This window comes from Micromys minutus, assembly GCF_963924665.1.
Source record: "Micromys minutus genome assembly, chromosome: 26".
In the NCBI taxonomy this organism is placed as follows: domain Eukaryota; kingdom Metazoa; phylum Chordata; class Mammalia; order Rodentia; family Muridae; genus Micromys; species Micromys minutus.
Window position 1 is genome coordinate 27,795,127 of NC_137961.1, and position 26,822 is coordinate 27,821,948.

A 26,822-nucleotide genomic window follows, 5' to 3' on the forward strand; every position below is an offset into this window, starting at 1 on the left:
CTGAATTGTTACACTATAAGATTTATAAACGGTTGACTTATTTGTTTATAACTATGTTTAAAAACTTTTCCTTTTAAGAAATAGAACATGAAATTCAACTTATGGACAGAGGAATTTTGGAGGGGTTGGAGGATAGAAAAGAATATGGTAAAATATTCCGTTTGAAATTATCAAGGAACAAATAAAAATATAAAAAGATGGTAGCATACTCTGACTATCAGGGTGAAGTTAATAAAATATTAATATTTTTGAAAAGTTAATATTTGATTTTGGAAAAAACATTTATGATTTATATATAAATGCATCAGGATAGTCATGTGAGAACAATTAAAGTACTTGACTTGATTTCTCCCTTTTGTAGATAACCTCATTAATAAATCACCTGCTTTATTTATTAATTAATACATTCACATTTACCTCACAGTTTCATTTCAATATCCTGGTAGTGAATTCTGTAGTTAGCAGTATTTAATAGTCAAGCACAATGTAGGCATTAGAACCAACTCTACCTTATCAACTGTGAGAGCATTAATCTTAGTTTTCAGACTTAATTATAATTAATACCTGTAAGATAAATGTAAACATCATGGAGAATAATAGCAATCAATTGAATTTGAATAGTTTATGGCTGAAGCAGTGAGCTACTTTGGCTTATTGTATGTTTAAATATTTCTTTTATATTTGCGTTTTTTTTATAAATGTGGAAATTTACATGTTACATGTAATATATTTACAACATTCCTTTTAGTCAAATTTTTGGTAGTCCTTTGAAATCTTTGCTGTTTTCTCAATGTTAATATTACTTACAAATTTCTGATTAAGGACATGTCTTAAAATCTCACTTATAGTGTATGAGAAACAGAATATTCGAAAAAAAAGAATTACCCTTTGCTTATCTATATTTAGGTGAACGATTAAAAATTATTACATGCACATTTTCTTCACAACCTTTAAAAGATAATGTTGTGTGTACTATAAAGTTTAATTATGTGTATGAAAAAATTATGGATATTTAATAATAGAACATTCCCTGTACTGAATTGCCAAAAAGAAAAAGCCCCTCAAAGCTAGATTCAGTCTCAAACTCAGTAAATGAAGAAATTAACAAAAAAAGAAGTAAAACCCCAAAACCAAATAAACCAGCCAACCAAACAAACAAACAGCACAGATATGATATATCTAAGACAAAAAAAAAAATACTTTCTTTTTTCTATTGAATGATTTTGGATTCATTGTCAAAAGTGAATGTAATAATATCATCAGGCTTTTTGTTTGTTTTGTCTTTTTACTGTTACTCTTTAAAACAGCTTGAAATTAGGAATGGTGATGTAGAAGAATGCAAATAGATCCATATTTATCACAAGTTCAAGTGAATCAAAGATCACAACATAAAACCAGATATACTAAACCTAATAGAAGATAAAGTGGAAAATAGGCATAAACTCACTGGTACAGGAGACAAACTCCTGTACAGAACCCCAATGGCTCAAGGAACTACGAGCAACCATTAGTGAATGAGACCTCACGAAACTGAAAAGGTTTTGTAAGGCAAAGGGCACTTTCAATAGGATTGGGAAAGGACATTTACCAACCCTACATAAGCCAGAGGGTTAATATCCAAACTGTATAAAGAACTCAAGCAATTAGACTCCAACAACCCAAATAACCCAATTTAAAAAATGGGGTGCGTAGCTTAACAGAGTTCTCAACAGAGAAATCTTGAATGGCTGAAAAGCACTTAAAGAAATGTTCTAAGTCCTTAGTCATCAAAAAATTACTAATCAAAATGACCCTGAAATTCCACCTTATACTAATCTGAATGGCTAAGATCAAAAACTCAAGTGACAGCACATGCTGGTGATAATGTGGAGCAAGGGGAGCATCCTCCATTGCTGGTGGGAATGCAAGTTTGTACAGCAACTCTGGAAATAAATCTGGAATAGTTCTATATGAAAATCCGGCTATACCATTCCTGGGCATGTACTCAAAGATACTCTACCATATCACAAGGACACGTGCTCCTCTATGTTCATAGCAGCTTCACTTGTAATAACCAGAAACTTGAAATAACTTAGATGCCCTTCAACCAAAAAAACAGATAAAGAAATGTGGTTCATTTACACAATGAAATACTAGTCAGCTATTAAAAACAAGAACATCATGAATTTTTTTAGGCAAATGGGTGGAACTAGAAAATATCGTAAGTGAGGAAATCTAGACCTCAACTAACATCGTGGTATCAACAGACCCAAAGAAGCTAAACAAAATGGAAGGTCCAAGTGCTCATACTGAAATCTCAGTTAGAAGGGGTAATAAATAGACATAAAAGGAAAATGGAGGGAGAGAACTGGGTGAGAGAGGGTACAAGGAGGTGACAGCAGGTGTTCAGGAACAAATGTGAGGAGAGATAGGAGAAAGGGTAGAGTGCCAGAAGAATAAATGGAAACCAGAGGCTGCAGGGGACAGAGGGGAAGGGTGGTTAGGGGGAATCTCTAGGATATGAATGAGATTGGAGAGGTTCCCAGGAGTCTATGAGGATGATTTAGCTGAGAATCCTAACAATGTGGATATGGTCACCTCCTGTAGCAAGACAGTTGCCCCAGTGGAGAGAAAAGGAAAACAACCCACGCAGAGAACTTCTGACTCTAAATTTTTACTGTCTACAAAAAAAAAAAAAAAAAAAAATGCAGAAACAAAGATGGAACAGATGACATTAGGCCAATAAATGGCCTAATTTCGTAACCATCCCAAAGGAAGCATCAAGTCCTGACACTGTTAATGATACTCCAATGCTAGTAGATAGAAAACTAGCAAAACTGTCTTCAGAGAGGCTCCACCCACCACCTGACTGAAACAGATGCAGAGGCCCAAAGGTAAGCCTAGGACTCTTATGGAAGTTTGGGGAAGGATTAAGGACCCTGGAGGGGATAGAAACTTCACAGAAAGACCAACAGAGTCAACTAACCTCAACTCTTGGGGGCTCCTAGAGACTGAACCAACAACCAAAATGCATACAGCAGCTGGAACATAGGCTTTTCACGTATATGTAGTAAATGTGCTGTTCAGTCTTCTTGTAGGTCCCCCAACAACTGGAGATGGGCCTGTCCCTAGAGCTGTTGCATATCTGTGGATCCCATTCCCCTAATGGGAGCTTGCCTCAGCGGGAGATGATGTGCTTAGCCCTGTAGAGACTTGATGTACCAAGTCAGGATATGAGGTAGGGGACTCCATCTTCTTATAGGAGAAAGGGAGGAGGTATGCAGGAGGGACTGTGTGCGTGTGTGTGTGTGTGTGTGTGTGTGTGTGTGAACAGGAAGGGGTGATTAGAATGTAAATGAATAAATAATTTGTAAAAAGAAAACACACACAAATATTACATCTATGAATTATTCGTCCAGCCTTAGACTACAGAGAAAGTTGGGAAGGAATTATAAAGGATGTTTCAGTATTTACAGTGAAGTGGTATTGCAAGTGCTATGTGCCAAAGTTAACGGTATGCGGAAAAAACAACAGTACTTAAAAGTTTAGAGGTACAGTTTTCAGGAAATTGATTATCTGAATAACCCGAGAAGACCATCAGTGAGCAATGAACAAAGCTAAAGAAGAAAATAAGCAACAAAGGAAAAAAAATAGACTAGACAAAGTCAGTGAAGTTGAGAGCTTAGATTTGGGTTAATTAATATCTCAATGTCTGCTAATATCAAGAAGATAGTCAAGACAGAAAATAAGAAATCTTGGTTAACTACCAGAAGAGTAAATAATGACTGGCTTAATGTAGATTTAAATTAGGAATGACTATTAATGTTTATAAAGAAATATAAAAAATCTTGATAAAATAAATAACTGGTTTGATGAATTGAGAAAAACAAACATTGGCCTATGGTGGGGGGGGGGGGGGGAAGGATATTGATAATGAAATTTGTAAAGAAATGGAATTTCTTTTTTTCCCAGTGTTGCAAACCTGACTTTCTTTTATTTATGTACAGGATACATTGTAATTGCTGTGGACAATTTACTGCCTAATGACTGTTTGGGCCCAGAGACAGAGCCAGTCACAGCCTTCAGGATTCAGGACCTTCCCACAGACAGCTGAGCACCCAGAAGAGCCTCAGAAGCACTCACCCACCTGAGCCCACTGGTGAGCCCCTACTTCCCTCCCACTGTCTATCTGGTGAGAGATTTCAGGGAACTCTCGGAGGCCTAGGTAGTGCGGTGCTGACTGGAAATGGTGTATTCCAGCCTAGAGAAAGAGCTGGGCCACCACTATCAGGACTCATTGCCTGTCTGCAGAGAGCTCTAGGCCCAAGAGAAATCTCCATCTTGAGACCCATGGCTCCAATTGCATACGTAGCATTCTCTGGCATCAATGGGAGAAGAGGCCTTTGTTCCAGTGAAGGCACGTTTTCCCAGTATAGGGGAATGCCAAGGCACTGAACTGGAATGGATGATTGGGAGAGGGAGTATCTTTAAACAAGTGGAGGAGAAGGGGAAATGAGAACAGGGGGAGAATAGGGGGTAATATTTGAAATGTAAATACAGAAAATATCCAATAAAATAATTTTAAAAAGAAAGAAAGAAATGGAATTTGAGAAAAACAACCGAGAGCAAACAGGTCTGAAATACTCAGAGAAGTAATTCAATAAATGGGGATTGTTATGACACTTTAAAAAAAGCATCATTTTAGAAAACAGGAAATTAAGGATAAGTTTTTAAATCACTACATGAAGCCAACTATAATCTTGTCAACAAAATATATCAGAGAAGATGTTTTAAAAAGGTCAGTTTCGCTTAAAATTATATACGAAAAATTCCCAAATTTAGGAAAAATAGATTTGTAAAACTATCAGAATGCCTATCTGGGGATAAGTTGATGAAAGTCTAGTTGCATGGAATCCTGTAGATATTTATGGAGTTAGCACACTTTTAAGAGTTTGAAGGAATTTTGATGACAGTCATGTTAAAAACTATGCTAACGTGCTTTCCTGTGATATCACCATCATAGCGGCTAGCTGTGTCATGTGACAGGTTATGGTTACAACAGCCATCACTCACTCAATCACTGCTGTTCCTGTCAGTCCTAGTAGAGCTGCTAAAGATGTGGAGACCATCTTTCGTCCTTTCTTCAGAGAGGAACACATCGGGATAGAGACGCACGCAATGAGTAACTAGCTTAGCCACTGACCTGTTGTCTACAGCCAACACCAAGCAAATAACACATCCAAAGTCTGTTCATATTTTCATATTGGATTTCATTGTCTTGATTTTCCTGGCATCTACCTCTTTTTACTTTTTTGCATTTTAATTGGAGTATTTTATGTATTTACCTTTCAAATGCTATCCCCTTTCTCTGTTTCACATCTCCCACACCCATCCCTCTGTTTCTATGAGGATGCACTCCAAAGAAAGAACCACAATATCAACCAACCAGACCCCCCCCAGAGCATCTAACCATGTTAACTGAGGGCTATTTATTAACATTTTAAAGTTAGATCGGGCTCTCTGATCAAACACTACCTCACACTTACATTGTGCTTATAATTGTCAGATATTGATCTGAGCCCTTTTATTTACACACACACAGCAGCACATCTATTACTTCATATTACCACTTTACTAAAAAAGGGACTGAGGAACAAAATGGCCAATAAACAGCTTGTCCAAGGTTAGTCAGCCAAGAAGCTGCAACACACGCTTTCTAATGCAGGCTGCTGGCTGCATGGTCTGAGTGCTTGATAGCTGTGTTGTCTGATCCACTTTTATGCTCACTGCAGGCAGAATTTACAAGCGAAGCAGTATAGTGCTACTTGCTTTCTTCACCGACGTACCATTACCATCTGGGCAGAGTGCGTGCCAAGTAAGTATTTCATGATTGGGGTGAGTAAATGAGTGAACCACAAAGCTTCAAACAAGTGTAAGTTCCTGTATCAGTAACTGCAAACATAAACTGTGAACTAAGTGTAATTTGCATTCATTTGTTTTATCTATGAGCTTAGCATATGCTCGTGTGGACAACAAAAAGTACCGGAGATGATAGAAAATATCTGTATAAAATTGACCTTTGGGTTAATATGCTTGTACTTAATTTTAGCCACTTTTTGTTTTTCTTTCCCATTCTCTCTCCCCTTTCTTATACCCTCCCTTTCTCTCCCCTCCCTTTCTCTCCCTTCCTTTCTCCCTTCTTTTATTCCTTTTTTTTTTTTTTTGATTCCTCTTGTTTGTTTCAGTTAAAGGAAAAAAATTTGGTCCTTAGGCTGAAAAAATGTTGCTCTGTGTTCAATTTTCCTGTTTCCTGGGCATTTTGTCTTGCTTATTCTTCTCTTTACATGTTCTACCTCTAATTCTTCACTTCTGTCAGGATTAGTTACTGAACAACAGGGACAGTTATTCAATGACCCTTACCATGCACAGAAATTGTCAGGAACGTTTGCCTCCTAGAGCCAAGCTGACATTTCTTTGACAGAAATCATTTCACTTACTCCTCAGAACTGAAATTCAGGTGATAACTCAAAACTTTTGATCAATCACTCCAACCTATTTTTTAAAGCCCCTAAGCAGAGATGCTACATACCCCTCTCTAATGGCAGCAATGAATGTGCAGAAAAGGGAGAACTGTAGCCATAGAATAATCAAAACTTTTCAGTTATTCAAAATGGCCTTATAGAGCGTGAGAGATGACCTTTAAAGAGCAGAATCCTTGGTTAAAAAAAAAAAAAAAAACAACAATACAATGCTTGGCTCACTCAGACTTGGTATAGGAGGAAAACATTGTGCATTGAGAAACAACCCCTATTTTCAATACTGTTCTAATGCATGCTTTGAAAACTGAAGGTATACTTTAAATTCAAGACATTTAAAACTGTGGTTGGCAAATAATAGAGAAACTGAGGAAAATGGGAAGAGTCTTCAGAGACAAGTGATTCTCTTGTAAGTTTCTCTGCTTGTGTTATTGTTAGGGATATTCTTTAAGCTAGTATTGATCCCTATTTTAAAATAGAAATAACATGGAGTAAACTATCAAAGAGAACTCAGTAACAGCCTAAACTTGTGTGATTACAACCAGCTTGCTGGGTTGTAGCTCACTGCTTGGGCCTCATCTCCATATGGTGACTACTGCAGTATACTGTCTCTACCACATTAGACAGTAATGTCAAGTTAGAAGACAGACCAGTCAGATCAATAGAACTTCTTTACTCCACATGGCTTGTTATCACTGTGTACCCATAGTTACTTTAACAGTGTGTGTGTGTGTGTGTGTGTGTGTGTGTGTGTGTGTGTGTGTGTGTGTTTGCACTATAACTTTTTATCCTTGGTTAAAAGAATAAAGCTAATGATGTCAAGAAAACAAAATTGCAGCCAACAGATTGGGAAAAGATCTTTTACCAACCCCACATCTGATAGAGGCCTAATATCCAAGGTATACAAAGAACTTGTAAAGCTAGAAACCAGAGAATCAAACAATCCTATTAAAAATGGGGTGCAGAGCTAAACAAAACATTCTCAATTGAGGAATATCAAATGGCTGAGAAGCATCTAAGGAAGTGCTCAGCATCCTTAATCATCAGGGAAATGCAAATGAAAACAACCCCGAGATTCCACCTCACACCAGTCAGATTGGCTAAGATCAAAAATTCAGATGACAGCAGATGCTGGTGAGGATGCAGAGAAAGAGTAACACTTCTCCACTATTGGTGGGGTTGTAAACTGGTACAACCACTCTGGAAATCAGTCTGGCGGCGCCTCAGAAAATTGGACATAGTACTTCCTGAAGACCCAGTTATTCTACTTCTGGGCATATACCCCAGAGATGCTCTAACATACAGCAAAGACACATGCACCACAATGTTCATAGCAGCTTTATAATAACCAGAAGCTGGAAAGAACTCAGATGTCCTTCAGTAGATGAATGGATACAAAAATTGTGGTATATTTACACAATGAAGTATTACTCAGCTATCAGAAACAATGTCTTTATGAAATTTGTAAGAAAATGGATGCATCTAGATAATATCATCCTGAGTGAGGTAACCCAGTCACAAAAGAACAGAGATAATATACAGTCACTGATAATTTGATACTAACCCCAGAAAGCTCGGAACACCCCAGAAACAACTCACAGACTATATGAAGTTCAAGAAAAACAAACTCAAAAAAAAAATGAAAAATAAATTATGCTTAATTTTTTAACACTTAGAAAACTTGGACTATTTCCAGGTTACATCTTGCTTTATATATACTTTATGCTCATTGTAACTAGTAAGATTTTAATGCATACTATCAAACCTTTAAAATCAACTACTGACAAAAATGCTTTCATATACTTTTATGCAAAAGTGCTTTTAAAATCTGTACATTTATCTCTGTTTTTTTAAAAATAAAGTTGTCCAATTAAAAAAAAGAGTAAATTAGTGGAAAATTGATGGTATGTTAAATTTGAAAATTATATAATATAATATAAGAATATATATATTCTTGAAACTGGAATAATTGTATTTCTTTGTATAAATACCCATACAAACTCCTAGCAACATTTACAAACTTGCCAATGCTCTCTAAATGGAAACTACTATGTGCATGGTAAGCTTGAGAACTATTCTTGTCCAGTATAATCATAACCTGTTAATAGCATCAAATTAGTTTGGGGTTACCGAAACTCCAAAGGATACAAACACATTTTAGTGTTTGTTTGTTTTTCTTGTTCTTATTATTTTGTGTTCCTTGCCAGTTTTACACCAAGAACACTCAGACATTTCAAAAAAAAACTGTATTCCTTCATTCTATACCAAAATATACTCTGTTTTCTACTAGAAAGCTGTATGTGTTCATGACTACTCTTTCAAGGTCCTTAGAAACTTCCAATTCTCTTGGGCTTTTCTCATGGGCTTTTCTGGTTTTGCTTCCCACAGTTCTCTACTTCTGATGTTGAGCTGTACACCTCCTGTCTTGGGAGAGAAGCCATTTGCTTTTTGGCAAGACGTTACTTGTTGAGGAATGCCCTCAGATTTGTGTCTCTGACCCATTGTCAAAGATTCTTACATAAAATGTCTGGTGTTTCCATGAGTAAACCTTTGTTTTACATTCTTGGACTCTGGGGAACTTTCTTCTAATGTACTCTAGTAAGGACAGTGTCACTTGGTATCCCCCGGATCATTGGTCTTTTTCCTGAGTCTTTTCAGAATGGTTTCCATTGGACTTCTGTCTTTAGGCAAACTAGTGAAAGGCATTTTTTTTTTTTTACCCTGCCCCCTTTCCTTTCCTTTCAGATATTTGTTTCCTTTAATAAATGTGCTACCAAATGCTGTTTTACGTGCACTATTGACTCTTTTATTTCAGTGCTTTTTATGTGCATTCCTTTTGAATTTTTGTTTCAATTCAGGGATTAACTTCTTTTTCTTCTTTCTTTCATCCCATCTCTCTCCTCTATCACTAGTTTTTAATCACTGTCTTTATTCATTCTGGAAGGTCTATTAACCAGCTTGAGCTATAGTCACAGCAATCAGATTTGACACAGAGCCCAAGTATAGTGTGGCCCATTCTCCCTAGGGGAGGCTATAGACAGTAGCAGGGATTCCTTCATGACTTTTTCCCCATAGAATATGCTTTGTGGTACCCATTGAGGCCAGTGGTCTTTCATAACTGGGTTGTCAGTGCCAACATTCACTATGATTACTGCCAGATTTTACATCAGAGGATGTAGTTCACAAAACACAAGGAAATATTGCACACACACACATATACACCTACCTCATTTTACTTTGGTATATTATTATTTGTTTTTAGTTTAAATATGAAACTGTTACATTCAATTGATAAAAAAGAGCAACTAACTTAGTTTTGTTTAGTTGGTTTTTCTTGGGGGGTTTTATTTTTGGCAATACTGCATCATTTATATCTATACCAGCCTCCACCTAATGTTATTTCTGAGATACTCATTATATTATTAGATTATTTTTCATTTATTTAAGTAAGACACCTGCTCTTTCTTGGGTAGAAAACTGACATTGCTTCTAAGTCACCTACTTGGAACTCAGTTTTTAAAATTTTATTTTAAATGCTATGTAAAAACATAAAATTGTACATGATAACAGAATACCTACCATGCAATGCTCAATAAATCGTGTAATATTTCAATCAAAAATATTTTAATCATTTAGCATTTCTTTATGGTGAAAACTTTCAAAGTCTTTTCTTCTTTATCAAATGTCCAATACACAATTGACGGATCTGAATGAATCACCACACTGTACTTGTACTACATATTAGTACAGTGTCTAGTAAGGTAATAGCTATTAGCAACCTCTACAAATTTTGCAATAAATTCTTAGCTGTGAGTTAGTCTTTCCTGATTTTCCTCACTCCTTCCCCGTTCTGTCTTAAGGTACCCACCAAGTGCTTGTCACATTCTAGGAAGAAGGTGTTTCTTTGGTCTATATATATATGCACTATCTGTCTTTCTGATAGCGCTTACTATTAACTTTTTTAAATTTGTTCACAGTATTAACATGTGTAGTTTGTAAGTCATGGTCTTAATACTAGAAAATTTACCTTTAGCATCTTGACATTCATTCAGAAAATGACACTCCTATGAAAAGCTCACAATCAACCTCAGAAAGAAAGCTTTTCTTTTACTTCCTAATCATTTCCTGTCTCCTTTGTCTTCTCCCTTCAAGGCAAGCATGAATGACATAAGTCATACAAATTGGAACCCCCCCCCCCCCCGTTTCAAACAAAGCTCCACTATCCTCCCAAATACTGCTGTAATATTTCATGCCATTCTATCTTGGTACTGGTGGTGAAGAAATTCTTTAACGTACCCTGTCATATAGTATGTCAGAAGATCTTGATTTCAGAAGGATACCTTTCTATGATGAAGAGGGCATGCTTCAGAGGCTTAGAAGTATCAGAGTGGACTTGCTTTGCATGGTTCCTGTGTAGTCTAAGTATTAGATCATGACCTCTGGTTCAATCAGGTTTCTGATGATGCCCCTGTTTCATTAAATCTGTACACATAAATGAATTCCTATCATGGATGTTTATATTCATTTCTAGGATTCCCTTGTTTTATACGGTTATCACTGGACATCAGATTTTGAAGTTTATTGTTCATCATCATCTTTCACGATGTCTATCTCTACAGCATCACTTGGGATACGGTTAGAGATGCAGATGTACCCAACAAGGGACCAATACATGAAATTAGAAACTAGAGTGAGGAAAAGCTATTGTTTAAAGACCCCTGCAGGCAATCATAGAGAACATAGAAGTACAAGGACTCCTGCAGATGAGTGACACCTCAACCTTTAGTCACAGGATACATTTTAGTTCAGGCTTCTTCATTCTAATGGCATTTAAGATGAAGTTTGAAGTTGACATATGAGACAGATACAGGTCCTGATAATGGGGTCCTCTCAGCATCTTTCACATCATTTTTGCCATATTTGCAAATATGGATTTCCTTCCTTTACTTTTCTGTGACTGCTTTGCAGGCTTGGTTTGTCAGCTCTAACTGAAGGTTCTTATGGAAGAGACTGCTAAGGATCTTCCCTAGAATAGTACTTCAGAGTGCCTAAGTACATGATGCTCTTTATTCTAATTACTGTATCATCACATAATGTGTTATGAATATGCTATGATGGTATTAATTAATGAATAACAACCGCTCTGGGACCTGAACTTAGGGTTCCACGGTCTATCACTGAACTATATCCCTGAGTACTCTTTTTACTTTTAAAGACAAGATCTCTTTAGCTTGTCCAGGCTGGCCTCCATCTCATTCTGTTAGTCAAGGCATTTTACCTCAGCCTATCAGCTAGCAGGGATTATAAACATGTGCCACCAAACCTAATTTTCATTACAAATGAATTTTTATAGCTCAATGATATTTCATTGTACATGGTTTTTTTTTTTAAAAATAGCTTTCACTGTTTGATGGGAACAAGTTCATACATCTGTATACTTGACATTGCTGCCCCTGTTAAGTGAAAGTAGGCTCATAGGGTAGAGATATACTTATACTTGGCCTTTACCTGTATATTACCATATAAAGTCATGTATTTTAAAAGACAATATCATGGTGGCTAAATCCTTTAGCTTGGCTAAAAGGAGTTTTCAGGTATGGTCACCAGATGTTGCCTTGTTTATCATTTGGCTTCCATTAATTTGCCAATTTATATGTTCAACTTCTTCCCTGTTTTTATCCTTTTAATCCTTGGAGCCAGAGTCTTAAATCCAGCTTTTCATTGAACTCTGGCCTCCTGGGTGCTAGTTTCTAGGTTTCTGCTGTTCTTGCAGAATCTGGCATCTGCCATCTGAGTCAAATGTGTCATTGACAAAGCAGCTTTGAGTCTGCTGAGGTGATCACATTTCTCTCAGACATTTGATTCCCAACCCAGTTTATAATGGAAAGTAGTGAGACCATGAGAAATTGCCTGCTTCATCCCACTTGGCTCTTCCCTGTAACACTCCTCTCAATATAAAGTCCTTCCTCTGTTTCTGTGTGTTTCACCCGTTTCAGCAGGACAGCCTGCATGGGTGCCATGCTTCATGGCCGTGTGTTTCTGGGAGGGTGCATTAAAGGACACAGTGATGTGTGTAATAAGTGGTTGGAGTAAATATATGGCCCTCTGTGTTGTTTGGGAACTTAAATAGAGTAAAAATCTAATTTTGCTTTCTGCCTAGCTGGCTGACTTGGAGTATGATCGTCCATGTTCCCACTTCTCAGATCCTTAAACCTATAATGAAATCTACAATACTCCCATTGTCTCTTATACCTTCTGTTTTCCCCAAGGAGTCTATTTTGCAGATGTCAGATTGGGAAACCTCTCATCCTTTCAAACAATGTAAAACCATGCCTCATGGCCTATTTCTATACACATAGCATACAATAGGAATATTTACAAGATAAATAGTATTTTGTAAAATGCATAGAGTAGAAATCTCTGCCTGATAGGAAGCTTTAAAAAAAGCACAATCATGTAATCAAAAGCGAATGGATCTAAGCATAAGTGGTAGAATCAGGACCATCTACGTACAGAGATAAAGACTGTATTACAGGAAACATAGCCATGATAACAAGTATGGATCTGTCTAAACTTTGCTAGCTGATCATTTTCATAACTTTCAAAAGACTAATTAGCACCAGTTATATAGGTTTTATGAAAAGCACATCACCATAGATAGTGAAGAACACTTGAACCTCCATGGAAATGTTTCAGGAAGAGAGCAAGACAAAAGAAACTGAAATAGGAAAGATGAGTCAGGAAGTCCAAAGACTAAGGGACAATGTGAGACAAGGAAAGTCAAGGAGATTTTACAAAAAAGTAAGTGTAATTAACTTACAGCTGAATAATCTAATTTCTTTATTTCTGTGCATGTTTGAGGGTGGGTGTAAGGGATTGTTGCTTCGGGAGTTACCTTGGTGCACACTTTGAATGTGCACTCTGTTGATAACAGCCTCCTGAATGTAGTGTCAAAGAGTCAACACTCCTGTGTGTATGTCATATAAAGTCTGCAAAGACACAGAGAAAATACTTTCAAGTGTTATTCTTTTAATTTCAAGTTGTAAAATGATTAGGTTTATATTAGACTTTATATTAGAAAGTCTGTACAGCTTTCTAATATAAATGGTATAATTTTCAATGGCCAACTGTGTAAGCAAATAAAATAAAAAAATCATTGAGAGAGCCAACAGATGTAGCAGATACAAATGCTTTGCTCTGTTTGTTCTTTAAATTAAGTTTATGTTATAAATGTTTATCACTATGTTTGATGTTTTAAATGTCTGGATAACCTCATTACATCAATGTAACTAATTTAAACATTTATGTACTGCCACACTTATGGTTATTTCTGTTTTTGCCTAACTTAAGTGCAACCACAAATGCAATTTATTGCATATCCTTGTCATTAATATTGCAATAGAGAAAGGAATAAATGAGAGAGCCATTGAAATTTTTACGGTAAATATATAACTTTTATTAAGTTAATGGAACTCATCACTTCTTAAAAACCAACTTTTTTTTTTTAACTAGAACAGCAACTTGTTTGATATTCATGGTTCATACCTTTTTTGTATTTAATGAAGCCCATGCTTTTAAAAGTTATTTGAAAAGGTTTTGTGGCAGATTAGTACTTTGGATATTGGGGTGGGTCAAGGAATGCCGCAAAAAACAGTATCAAAGAGTTTTGTTGTGGGGGCAGTGGTATGCAAAAGGCTGCCTCTGAGTGGGGACAGAAGAGGGGGAAAGAGCAGGCTGTCATGGCTGGGATTTACTGGTAGGCAACAAGCATATCTGCAGTGTTTATTCATGTGTTGTTGATTTTAATTTCTGTGGATTTGCTTTTCTATGAGACACACAGACTTTCTTCCTGCCTTCCTTCCTTCCTTCATTCCTTCTTTTTTTTCTTTCTTTCCTTCTCTCTTCCTCCCTTCCCTCCTAACTGTTTTGTTCATTTCGTTAGATTTGTTTTGTGTCTCAGAGCATGGTCTAGCCTGAACCTTTCTCGAGTGGCTGAATAAAGAGCATTTACTCTGGGTCTGGGTCGATTTGGTCCCTTTACTGTATCCTGTCTTTTAATTCTAATGTTTAGTTGTTTATTTTTAGTCCCGATGACCTGTGTCTTAGAAAAACATGGAGTGATGAAACTAGTTCCCTGTTCTTAAGGTGAAGTAAATCTGTGTCTTTATGATCAACAGAGTAATTTTTTAATGAAATTTGGTATATCAGAGCTTGATTTATTAATTTTGAGGATTTTGGTGATATTTTTCTTAGTTAGTTGTTCCCTTGATTAGAATTAAGGATCCTTTACTTCGTTTTATTAGTTTTAGTTTGAAGGTCCTCCCCAAAGATATTAAGGTTAGGGTTAGAGTTAGAATTAGTGTTTTTCTTCATTTCAATTTAAGGTAGTTCCTATCTGTAAAGGTGAGATGGGTTTCTTCTGGATAAAGATAGTTTTTGTTTCTTAAATTAATTCAGCTAACATGTTGTTTTTGCTTGCAGAGTTGAAGTTTGCATTAATTATACCCAGATTTCTTGCAAGATAAGCAAGCACTCTCAACTGCTGAGCCATCTCACCAGCCTCTCTTTCAGGATCACTGTACATTTTTCTAGTTCTTAAATTTGGCTGTTAAAGTTTCCATTGGTAACGATCTTCTTTTTTCCCAATTGTAACTTTCACTGTCTTCTCTTGCCTGTGTATGTTTAGTGTTTTGACCAAAACAGGGCATGGGAAGTTCCTTTCCTATTCTGTCTGCTTGATGTATTAATATGGGTATGTCTCCAGTTTGAGGAAACTTCTTTGTATGATTCTACTGAAGGTATCTTTTGACCTGAGGTTCTTTTCTTTAAGCAATACCCATACTTTTTAGATTTGATCTTTTGAGTACCAACATTCCCTCATGCTTTCTTTGTGTGTTTAATATTTTTCCTGAGACATCCAATTCTTCTTTTTATATTAAAATCTAGGCTTTCCCTTAATCTTTGTAGCTTGAGTTTTCAATACCACCTTGATTTTAGCTTCAATTCTCCCTAATCTTTTTCTCCTTTGAGTTCAGTTCACCAATCCTGAGTTGTCTTTGTCATTTCTTGCATCTACATATTTGTCTTTCCTTGATTCTTGCTTGACTTTAAGTTCCCCTTAAAGTCACTGGGGGTTTTGTTTTATGTCTTTTTAAATCCCTTGAACTATTTAATTATATTTATGATTGCTTTATTAAATTCAGTGTCCTGGCATTTATTAAGATAGTTTTCATTGGACAAGATTTCTATAGGACTAGCAGGGTTTTGAGGGAAAACTGGGGGTACAAATTCTGTATTGGCCTTTCATACTATTTGTGTTTTTCAGTGTGACCTCAGAGTGTCAACTTCTCCCCTTGGCTGTACAACCTAAGTGGAATTGTAGACATGGCAAGGACAGACTCCTAGACTTTTTTGAAGTGTGAACATCCCAATCTTCTTTTTCTGGAGAAATTAGTACCGATTATTAATTTAGCTATAAGAATTTTTACATGCAGACTCAAAGTGATATAAATTTTTAATTTGCTATAGAAGCTTTTTTGTTTGTTGTTTTTTTATTACTTGTAAGATACATACATAACATATGTAGTTATATGCAAATTGCAAGTATAGCATAAATGCTAATATTATTTTTAGTATTCATTTTATGTAGTAGGTAGTATTTCCAAGAAATTATTGTTTTGCAAAGATCACCTTTCCGTCAGGACAAACTTGATTTGACCTGAACTCCAATTTCTATTGCATTTAATGACATTTCTATATAAATTTTATTTTTATATCACTTGAGTGAACTCTAACAACTTAACTTTTTGATAATTATTCATAGTATCAAATTTAAACTTTTACAGTTGTTTACATCTTGCATATACTACTTGTTAAAAAGTAAGAGTAAAAACTAACACTACTTATGTATTCTGATTTGTTCCTATGACAGTTTTCCTAGATCTCATTTTGTGTGTTTCTTCTTAAAGCTATCAGTTGCAGCCTTATTTTCTCTCATACAAAAGAGGAATGTCCTCCCTCCATGCACACACTGAAAATCAACTTCTTACAGTGGATGTATTTGTGGATTGGCCTTGAAAGAAGTAATTAAAGTTAAATGAGGTTCTAACTATGGAATACTGATTGAATAGAAAGATTTTAATTACTCCAATATCAAGTGTTCATTGGCCATGCAGACAAATATGTACCCACTAGACCTTTGTATATAAAATCAGATATGCAATATCTAATCTTGTACAATTCCCAGGACAAAGTAAATACTCAGTCAGTATAGACACTAAGCACAGTTTCATGGGTATACATAGAGCTTAAGAAGTAATCATATGTAACTGGAGCCATGGGTCCCTCCACGTGTACTCTTTGGTTGGTGTAGCAGAGGATGGCATTGTCTGGTATCAGTAAGAGGAGAAGCCCTTGGTTCTGTGAAGGCTCATTTCCCCAGTGTAGGGGAATGCTAGGATGTTGAGGTGGGAGTAGGTTGGTGGGAGGGGGAGCATCCTCATAGAAGCAGGAGGAGGGAGGGCTGCAGAGGGGGGAACTGGGAAAGGAAATAACATTTAAAACATAAATACATAAACTATCCAATAAAAAGATAAAGAAATAATGAACGTTCATTCTTGAATGAAAAATTGCCTTTATAGCCATACAAATCTAAAAACATGCACTTCTCTTGAGAGTGAATCACAGAAAATTTTACAACAGTTAACCTTGTCACTTAACTATGAAGCAATAGGTGACCTCTCACTAAAAGCACGGGCTACTTGCATCAATATGGTGTCATTGGCCACATGAAAAATCTAATTTGCACAATTTAAATTTGATTTTGTTTCATCTTTTAGAATAATTACTGGGCGATTATTTTGTCATAAACTGCGTGTTCAGTAGGCAAATCTGGCGCCATGAGATTAAGAAAACAATTTCCTCTGATGCGGTTTGCTCAGCTTTGACCTCCTACTTATGAAAACAGCTCTTCTAAGATGTCCTGAGCAAGTAGAGTAAGTAAATTTCCGTTCTCTTAACAGTCACTGTTTTTAAATACTTAAGTTATGATGTTTGATGACTAGATTTATTGTCTGTTTATTTTTAAAAGGCTCTGTCACAAATTGCTTAACAGACAATGCAGATCTCAATGGAGTCAGTTAAAAGGTGGGAAACAACAGTGTTTATTATTTGCATTGTGCAAAAGGGAAAAACCATCTAAGTTAAGTGTTTGAAAGAACCAGGGACTGGTCCATGTTGAAGGAGGTTTTTCCTCTTTGACGAACTCCAGAATTTATCTTCTTCACTATAGTCTCTGGGAATGAAGACCCAAAGTGGGCATTATTTAGTTTTAAATAGTTCTCAGTCTGGTTCTAGGAAGAAGGACACCCTTCAAGCTTTCCTTGGGCAGGCAAGATCATGTTTGACAACTCAGTAGTGAAGAGCTATATAATCCTACCATACAGATAGGTTATGTAGTCAGCTACCCTTTTTCCCCAAATGAATAATTTGGGATTTGATAATAAGAAAAATGCACACACACACACACACACACACACACACACACACACACACACACATACGCATATATCTATGTATATATCTATGTATATATCTATGTATATATATATATATATATATATATATATATATATATATATATATATATACTCATTTGCATTGAATTTTAGTGAACTTTGTTGGGGCTTGGGGTTTCATGTAATTCCTTTTGAACACTAGAAACAAAAAAGCACAATAAAGTCCTGGCGCTGCTATTGCTCCCAGCTCACTATACCTGTAAATTCTATTTTCTATAACCTAATTATTCTAGATTATACTAGTGTTTATTTGATTCTAATTTTTTACAACATAGTTCTAAATAAAATTATGATGGTAGAAAAAACTTATACTGTAGATATCTTGTTATCATGGTCACAATCAGCCTGCAGTATTTGGAGATCTTTGAATCTTTTGTTGCCAAGGGAAACATCCTAGAAGCCATTAATCCCTTCATCCTTTGTCTCCTAGTTCTAAAACTTAATCCTTAGAAGTGAAAGATGAATGCCCTATTTCAGTGACCTTCTTTATGGGTGAGATCTCTCTCTCTCCTACTTTCTCTTTTTCTTTGTTTTATACTTTTGATTTTGTTTTTACAAGACAATCTTGATCTTAAATTCTTTTCTTAATCATAGTTGGCCTTTTCTCCTTGTTGCCTTTACTTTCATAACATACAGTAAGTTTCATCCATTTACTTTCATTCTGTCCCCCAATTATGAAAAATAGCTTGTCACTCTGCAAAAGAGCATTGCGTGTGTTTAAAAGTGATTACAAGCAGCACTCAGCTATCCTGTCTTTAATATAGCAGCATTAAATGTCTTTAATCCATGTGTATAATAATGTGCTGACTTTTAAATAAAAATACTGCAATTATTAGGGCATTAATTTTGCCTCTTTTATGGGTCCAGTGAAGAGATTACCATTAGTCATGTATCTGTTACTTACATTTGTTATGAGTTGTTCGTAAGTTTCAAAGTGGTGAGTGTTGCTATCTACTACACACATTGAGGAGGGATTTCCTGGGCCTGTAGAACTGTGTTATCTGTCCTAACCCATGGAAGATATTTTTAATTTAGAACTCCCATTAAGTACTTATTTTTATAGCCTTAGTTCATATGATAACATTTCACATCTGTGTTTACAAAATCTAAACTATGATCAGAACATATTAGTAACCATTTTTCTAAGCAAAAGATTTTTTAAGACGTTTAATCACAACCATCTGGAAATCATATTCACTGGAAAACTCTTACCAGTGTTATAGCAAGACAGCAACTATTATGAAATGTTGAAGAGTACAAAACAAAATCTGTAGGAATTTTCTTTTAAACATCCTTAATTCATATTAAGTTGTATTGTACATGTAAACATCTAGGTGCATCATTTACTAAATTCATAAAATAGAATCAAGATTATTCTAGCTCAAGAAAAAAATCAGTTAGCAATTTTACATTATAAAACATAGACATTAAATGAAGCAAGAATATAGATCAAATAAAAAAGAAGAAAAAGAAGAAGAAGAAGAAGAAGAAGAAGAAGAAGAAGAAGAAGAAGAAGAAGAAGAAGAAGAAGAAGAAGAAGAAGAAGAAGCAACTCTAGTGATCTGATACAAAAACATGACCAATTCTAAAGTCCCAGAAAAGGAGAAATGGTCATCAGCATGTTCAATAAGTGATTGGCTACACCATCCTTTCAAACACCTTAAAGATAGTTGCCAGTACAGCAGGCAAAGAAGAGTTTTCATTTCTCTCATAGCTAATTTCTCAATGGAGGATGGCAAAAGCAATGTTCTAAAGTCAAGTGTGTAAATACATAGCATTAGCTCAGGCAAAATCTATGAATAAAATAAGGCACAGTGTGTGTGAACTATTTGGTATTGTGGACCTCAGTACCACTGTAGGGAGAGGATATTGAAGGCAAGACTTTGAGCGCACTTCCTAACACCAAGGAAGAAGCAACAAAAACTTGAGGAAAATGAAAACCATCCCTGTCATGGGGCAGAATATCGTGTATCTGTGCAATTCCTTGTTCATTTTTTCCCAGAAAATGATGCTTTTTCTAAACCCATTTTCTACCATTCAAACTCCCTACGGTCTGTGAGTCCTACTCCAAATACAGTCAGTTATTTTGAACATGAGCTTTTTAAAAGAAACTCTTTCAATTAAGACAATATTTCAACAGTACCTCGAAACCTCACATCCCATTTTGTATGTAGCTCTTCTACTGTAGCATGAGAATTGGGTTCTTTGCTTTCCATCTTGTCAGTTTATCGGAGCAAATATTTTTGACAAAATAAGAATCTTAAGTTTTGTGGAAGACTAGGAATCAGAAAGCTCTCTGATAGGCACGTAGAGAAAATAACACCTCAGAAGATTAATGTCTTTTTCACCTAAACATTCAAGACAGAAGAGTTCCAGGTTCTTATTAAGGAAAAAGAAAAACAAAAAGAATAAAAAAAAAAAAAAAAAAAAAAAAAAAAAAAAACGTGATATTTTCCAACCCCCTGGGGTTGGCTAGACTCCAAGGCTAGACTTTCAAATCTTCTGCTAGAGACCTGCTGTGGTGCTAACCAATCATTTTCTCTGTCTTTGTCTTGGTTTTCAAACCCCCGTTATAGCCCAAAGCAACCAGGTCTGTGGGAAAAATGGAAATTATTCCTAAGCCTAATCATAACAGGATTTTTGTCCAAGCCGACTCAGACACCATCTTGAAGTTGCCTGTTTACCGAGAAATCAATTTATTTGTTGTGTGTTTTGCCCCATACTCTGGCTTATGGTGTGTGTATGTGTGTGTGTGTGTGTGTGTGTGTGTGTGTGTGTGAGATTCACTTTCAGTAATACTTGACTGAATGCTGAGAGCTTTCCCTGGCTTATTATTCATTAAAAAGGGATGAGAAAAGGAACCTTGTCCTACCAGGGTAAACATTATCACCCTGGCAGCACATTGCCTGTGGAACTGGCTCAGATATTCTACATTTAAAAAGAGGTTTCCTAAAAAGAAAGGAAATTGAGATTGAAAACTGACATACTTTAAAAATAATCATAAAAATTCTACGAGAAGCAAAAAAAAATGATGGACCTGATCTATATGGGTATGGGGGTGCATGTCTATAATTCTGGCATCCTCTAGGCTGATACAGGGGGATTGAAGCATGTGAACAAGACTTGGCAATAGAAAGCTTGAGGTCAGTGAGAGTTGTATAATAAAACTGTCTTGGAAAATCAAAGCCCAAACAATTTCGATGTAGCTGATCTCTCATTTCACGCTGCTGCTGTGTTGAAAACCAGGACCAATATTAGTTCTAGTTTGCAGGTTGTAATCTGTCATTGAGTAAAGTCTTAGCAGGGAGGGATTCAAGCACATACTTGAAGTTCAGCCTTAAGCAAACCATGGAGGAATACTGCTTTTTGTCTCATAGACTCAGAGACAAGTTGCTTAACTAGCTTCCTTATGCAGTGCTGTAACAGCCAACCAGGGAATGACCCTCCTCCATCAATTAACAAAACAACCACTAATATGTCCATAGTCACATCTGACCTAGAAAATCTCTCAATTGAGACATCTTCCTCAGGTGACTCCAGGATGAGTCAAATTGACTGTAGAAACTAGCCAGAGAAATCAACCTGTCATTGGATGGAGAAGCTTCCGTCTTTCATTTTGATGAGGAGCCTGGGTGTTTTTGTTCTCAGCCTTAAGCATTAAATGATTGTTCACCTTACCATTCAGTGAGTACACATTTTATTCAACAACAGGACTTTTTCTAATTATCTCTGGCAACCTTCTCTGAACATTGTTGGAGATATATAGAATCACACTATTAATGCTTTATCTTCAAGAGAAAGTATAGGTTTCATTAGTTAATTAGCCATGTTATAGTATATTAAATGTCAGAAAAAGTATTTTTTTTTTTAAAGTCACATGAAATGGTCTTTTAGATTTGCATGCCATAACATTTGGAAAGGAAGGAAAAGGAGACCAATGTTCTTGTGGAATGTGAAGTCTCATCTACTTGATGGAACTCAAACATGGTTCTACAAAACCTACTGAAGATCCTTTAGCTAGGGAGGTCACAGGCCATGGTGGGGGTGGGGGCTTCTGCTACAGTTTTTGATAAATGTTCATATTTTTAAACTGACTTCTAAACACACTTGGTTATTCTATGGATGAGCGCTGGGCCAAGTTTTATGGGGTCGTTTTGTACTGGAGTGGGCAGTGGTTAGTGCAGAGACTGGCAGAACAGCAAAGATAAGAGATAGAAGCACTCTGCCACAAATGGGAAGGGTATTTTATCCCATGTCCACAAGGCTCAGAAAACATATGGAAGTAGAGGGTGCAAAGAATACTAGAGACAGAGGATCAGGAGATGGATGGCAAAATGTCTGAACACGGAATAACTATTGCACTGGTGAACTTCATGCAGCCATGATTATCTGCAAAGACTTTGTTGGTAAGATGGGTGTTGGACTCTGGTGCCTCTTTTGGACACATTCTGAGCCCCACCTCCATCCTTAGCTCCTAATTTTGTAAATTGGCAGGCTCCAGCTATGGACTCCAGGGTGAATTACTTTGGGCAATGTGTCAGCTCTCTAGTCTTCTTTAACTGATGAATATGGGAAAGTCTTGGAATCTTCCCAACTATTCATTCATGAGCAAGGAAAATGTGCTTGCCAGTTAATACCGACTTCCTTATCCTTGTCTAAGTGCATCTGGAAGTAGACAGTTAAATGCTTTTGTCTTTGATTCCTTGTATCACTCTCAGTGGTACAAGCATGAGTGCTTCTTAACTTTGTGTGTGTGGGGGGGTCCAGCTTAACAATATATATTAGAAGTAGTTAGACCCTTTTTCTTTTTTCTTATAGGATTCTATCTGCTGCCACCCCAACTGACGCAAAACAGTAAGGATTTAAAGAAAAAAATGCCAGGAGAAATGAGCCACATTTAACACCCTAGCACATCTGGCACATCCCTTCCTGTACAAAAAAAAGGTTACTTCATTTTTGTGTTCAACCATGTCTTTGAGTCACAGGAATGATCATAGATTTTCAGATTCCTGTAATTTTCCTTTTTCATTTGACTTGAAATAATTTCCCATACTTCATCCTCTGGTGTTCTGAATATTTTATATGAATGAACAGCTAGAAAAAAAATCTTACATCGAGCAAAGACTCTTTCACAATTATAGTTTCATTTACTTTTAGTAATTCAAAACAAATATTATCAGAAACCATTATTATGAATCTATAAGGTAATGACATATTATGTAGCAATGATCTTGATGTATTGAGGTGGATTTTGTTTTGCAGGATTGTGGTTAGTACAAATAACTACTTTTAACTTCAAAGCTTACATATAATGTTTAAAAAATCCTAACAGTCAAAACTAAGTTTTTATATTAATTAAGTAAAAAAACACTTAACTTTCAGGGATCACAAGATCTATTTGATCAGCAGTTAACATTGTAAGCTTTTCATTCCATTTCCCTTGAAAATTCTTAGTCTTATGAGATTTGGGTAAAAACTCAATTATCCTGTATGATTTCATACTACTGACTTATGAATAAGGGAAACTTCAAATACAAAGTGATTTTGTTATGATGAATAAACACATCTTCTCTGAAACATGCTATAATTCCATTAGTCACTCTGAAACCTATCGGAATGTAAGTATTTTTCAATATGAAACTTAATTTGAACTGTAGTTGAGTTCTATTTGTCTTTAGGACTTGTTTTACCTTATTAAGTCAATGGTATTTGTTCTATGATTATACACTGAAGTAAGCAGCCTTTCACAGGCCAATGCTAAATGTTACACTTGTTTTCAATGTATTTAATTGGCACAAAAACAATATCTATCTCATCATTAGCCTATGAAATTAATTTTTATTTTGTATGAAAATAAAAAGTGACTACTACAAAAATTGCCCCAAAGGAAATAAAACACCAACAAATTTGAAAACCAAAGGAGAAATACTAGAGAACACATTGTATTTCAGAAAAGATGTGAATATTAGAATGAAAAGTCTGGTTTATAATATCTAGATACTTAAAAAAAGTTATACAGTTAACTAGTGAGCAAAGATGAGTTAATGAATACCATATGAAGTGAGAGACCCTGTCTAAAAAAGTAAGAAATTAATGACTGAGAAAAATATCCATTATTAGTGTTTGACCTGCATGAGTGCATGGCATTTATGCACAGATGTGCAAACACCCCTCACACACACACACACACACACACACACACACACACACACACACATACACACACACACAGACACACACACCTATATACTGCATACAGTCAAGTAGAAATTAAAATAAATTGAAATTTGTATAACCCTGTACAGTTTTCAGTTTCCATAATCACACTAGCTTTTATTCTCTGGTGAGTGCATAGTAGACATGTTTGGAACACAACACAAACACTTGTGCTATGACTGTAATAGTCATTTGTTTCTTTATGGTTATAAATTACTTTTTTTCTGGAGATATTAGAAAATTGTCAGTTAATCTCAGATAAGAAACAGTGACAAACAAAAATAACAATTGTTGTAGATTATCCTGCAGTCGTTTGTAGTTTGATTTGAATTCCACTTCCCCAAGAAGAGCTAACTAGCCACTTAGGTGACTTCATTAGACCCTCCCCCTTATTTTAACTAGTAAAATAAAAGTGAGAGCCCAGGATTGGACAGGGAAAGGGAAGGTGGAGAGAGGGTTGGGAGAAAGAGAGAGAGGGGGCGGGGTGGAGACAGAGAAGAGGATCAAGATGGAGCTCTGGAAGATGAGCTGGATTCAGGAATATATATTTGGCATTAGGTAGCTATGAAAATTTTAAGAATTTTATAGCTTTTTTATCTCATATAGAAGGGCAGTTTGTATCTTTGTCTATTAGATATAATCTTTTTGCATAGAGGGTTTGTGGACTGAGAGTTGAATATATAAACCTGTATGAAAGCTATCAGGCCTTAGGGTCATGTTTGTGCTGGGCAGGGCGGTAATTTTACTAGGTTGAAAAGAGTAGTGCAGGCAAAGTGAGATCGGAAATGGGGGCAGCTTCAACCTAGTGACAGAGTCTATGCGCTGGCTTCATACTAGATGCAGCGCCTGTGGAGTGAGACCAAAAGAGACAATAAAGAAATAAGTCATCCTTTTGAATATTTACTGCAACAAACAATCTCATGTAACAAATCAAGCATGGTGGACCAATGAGCTTTCAGGAATTACTTTCAGAAGCATGGATGACCAAAAGCAGAATCATTGGAAAACTGAGAGATCATCTCCTCAAAACTGCAAGCATGAAGCAGAGAGCAAAACGGGAACTAGGAGATTATGTTGTGCACTCTCAAAGCATATCTCCAGTGGTGTGCTTCTAATGTGTCCTAAACCTCTCCAAACACTATTATCAGCTGGGCACCAAGGATTCAAACACTGGAACCTATCAGGGGCATTTCTCATCCACACCTGGCATGTTGGTTTTGTAACATTTTAATTCTACAAACTAGCAGAGCTGTCAGTAGCAACTCTTCTCCAGCAGGATGTACATTTCACACCAATTCTAGGAAAATCATGCAAGAAGAAGCTATCTTCTAGTAGAGCCCCTTCTTGGTTTCTCTGTGTCCTGGAGCCAAAGATGTGATGTGATTAGCAGTAAAATATCACCATATAACTCTGGCTAGGAAGAGTTAGGCTATTATCTAAGTGGTTTATAAAGGATAGGTAGCCACTCTGTCTAGAAATTATTAGGAAAATATTCTACCCTTGGACTGGATAAGCTAATTGTTCCCGGGAATGCTATTTCCCACATTCATAAGAAGCTTTCATTTAAGTGTTATAGACCAGTAAAACATTCAAGGCTTGACATTACATAGAACAATCTTTTCAGAGGATCTCTATAGGCATCCTATTGACCACTACAAAGAAATGTCAATTATTCTTGTAGCTGAGAAGATACGCTAAAAGATATGTCAGCATGGTTCAGCAGGGTGGGAGATGATTTCATCACTTAGAGCAATCATCACATCAAAATAATATTGACACAGTAACATGGGAAGGAGCTATTACTCCAATGGTCATTTAATTATCCAGTTATATTTCACGATAGATTTTTGTCTCATCATGTCTAATGTTGCTGTCTTTCAGCACCACTGCATATCTTTTCTAACCCTGATAGTCTTGGCACAGCTTGGTTAACTCAGATCGAGAGGAGAACCCGGTTGTGGCTTCCTGTTCCATGCTTGTTATTGAAATCTACATCATGGCACTTGCTTTTAACTGACCACACTTGACAACTGAAAGGGTTTCTGGCTGTGTGAATAACTTCCACAGTTGATTTACTTGTTATGTATGTGAGGTTGTATAGGGAGCTTACAGGATATGTATAGAACAAAGTCAAGAAAATAACCTTTCACACTCAGAACAAACTTGATCTTTTGAACTTGAGCAGCTTATCACATATGAATTCTTGGATTCATTAGCTCAGTATTTGGGTATCTATTAAAATATTCTCTTAAGAATTCTAGATTAAGAAAACTTTAATAACATTTGTCTTTAAATGACTTGTTCAGTCATTCAACTTAAAACATAACAATTTTGCTATTTCTCTTTGATTACCTCAAATTTCTGCTGATAATTTCCATGCTTTTCTGGATCAGGCATCACCTACTCTATTTCGTAGAACGTTTCCCACATGTGGCTCAGAAAAGTCATAAAAGCCTTATACAAGTCCAGAGGGCTCTGATACACCAAATTTAGTTTGAACTTTCTTGTGGACACA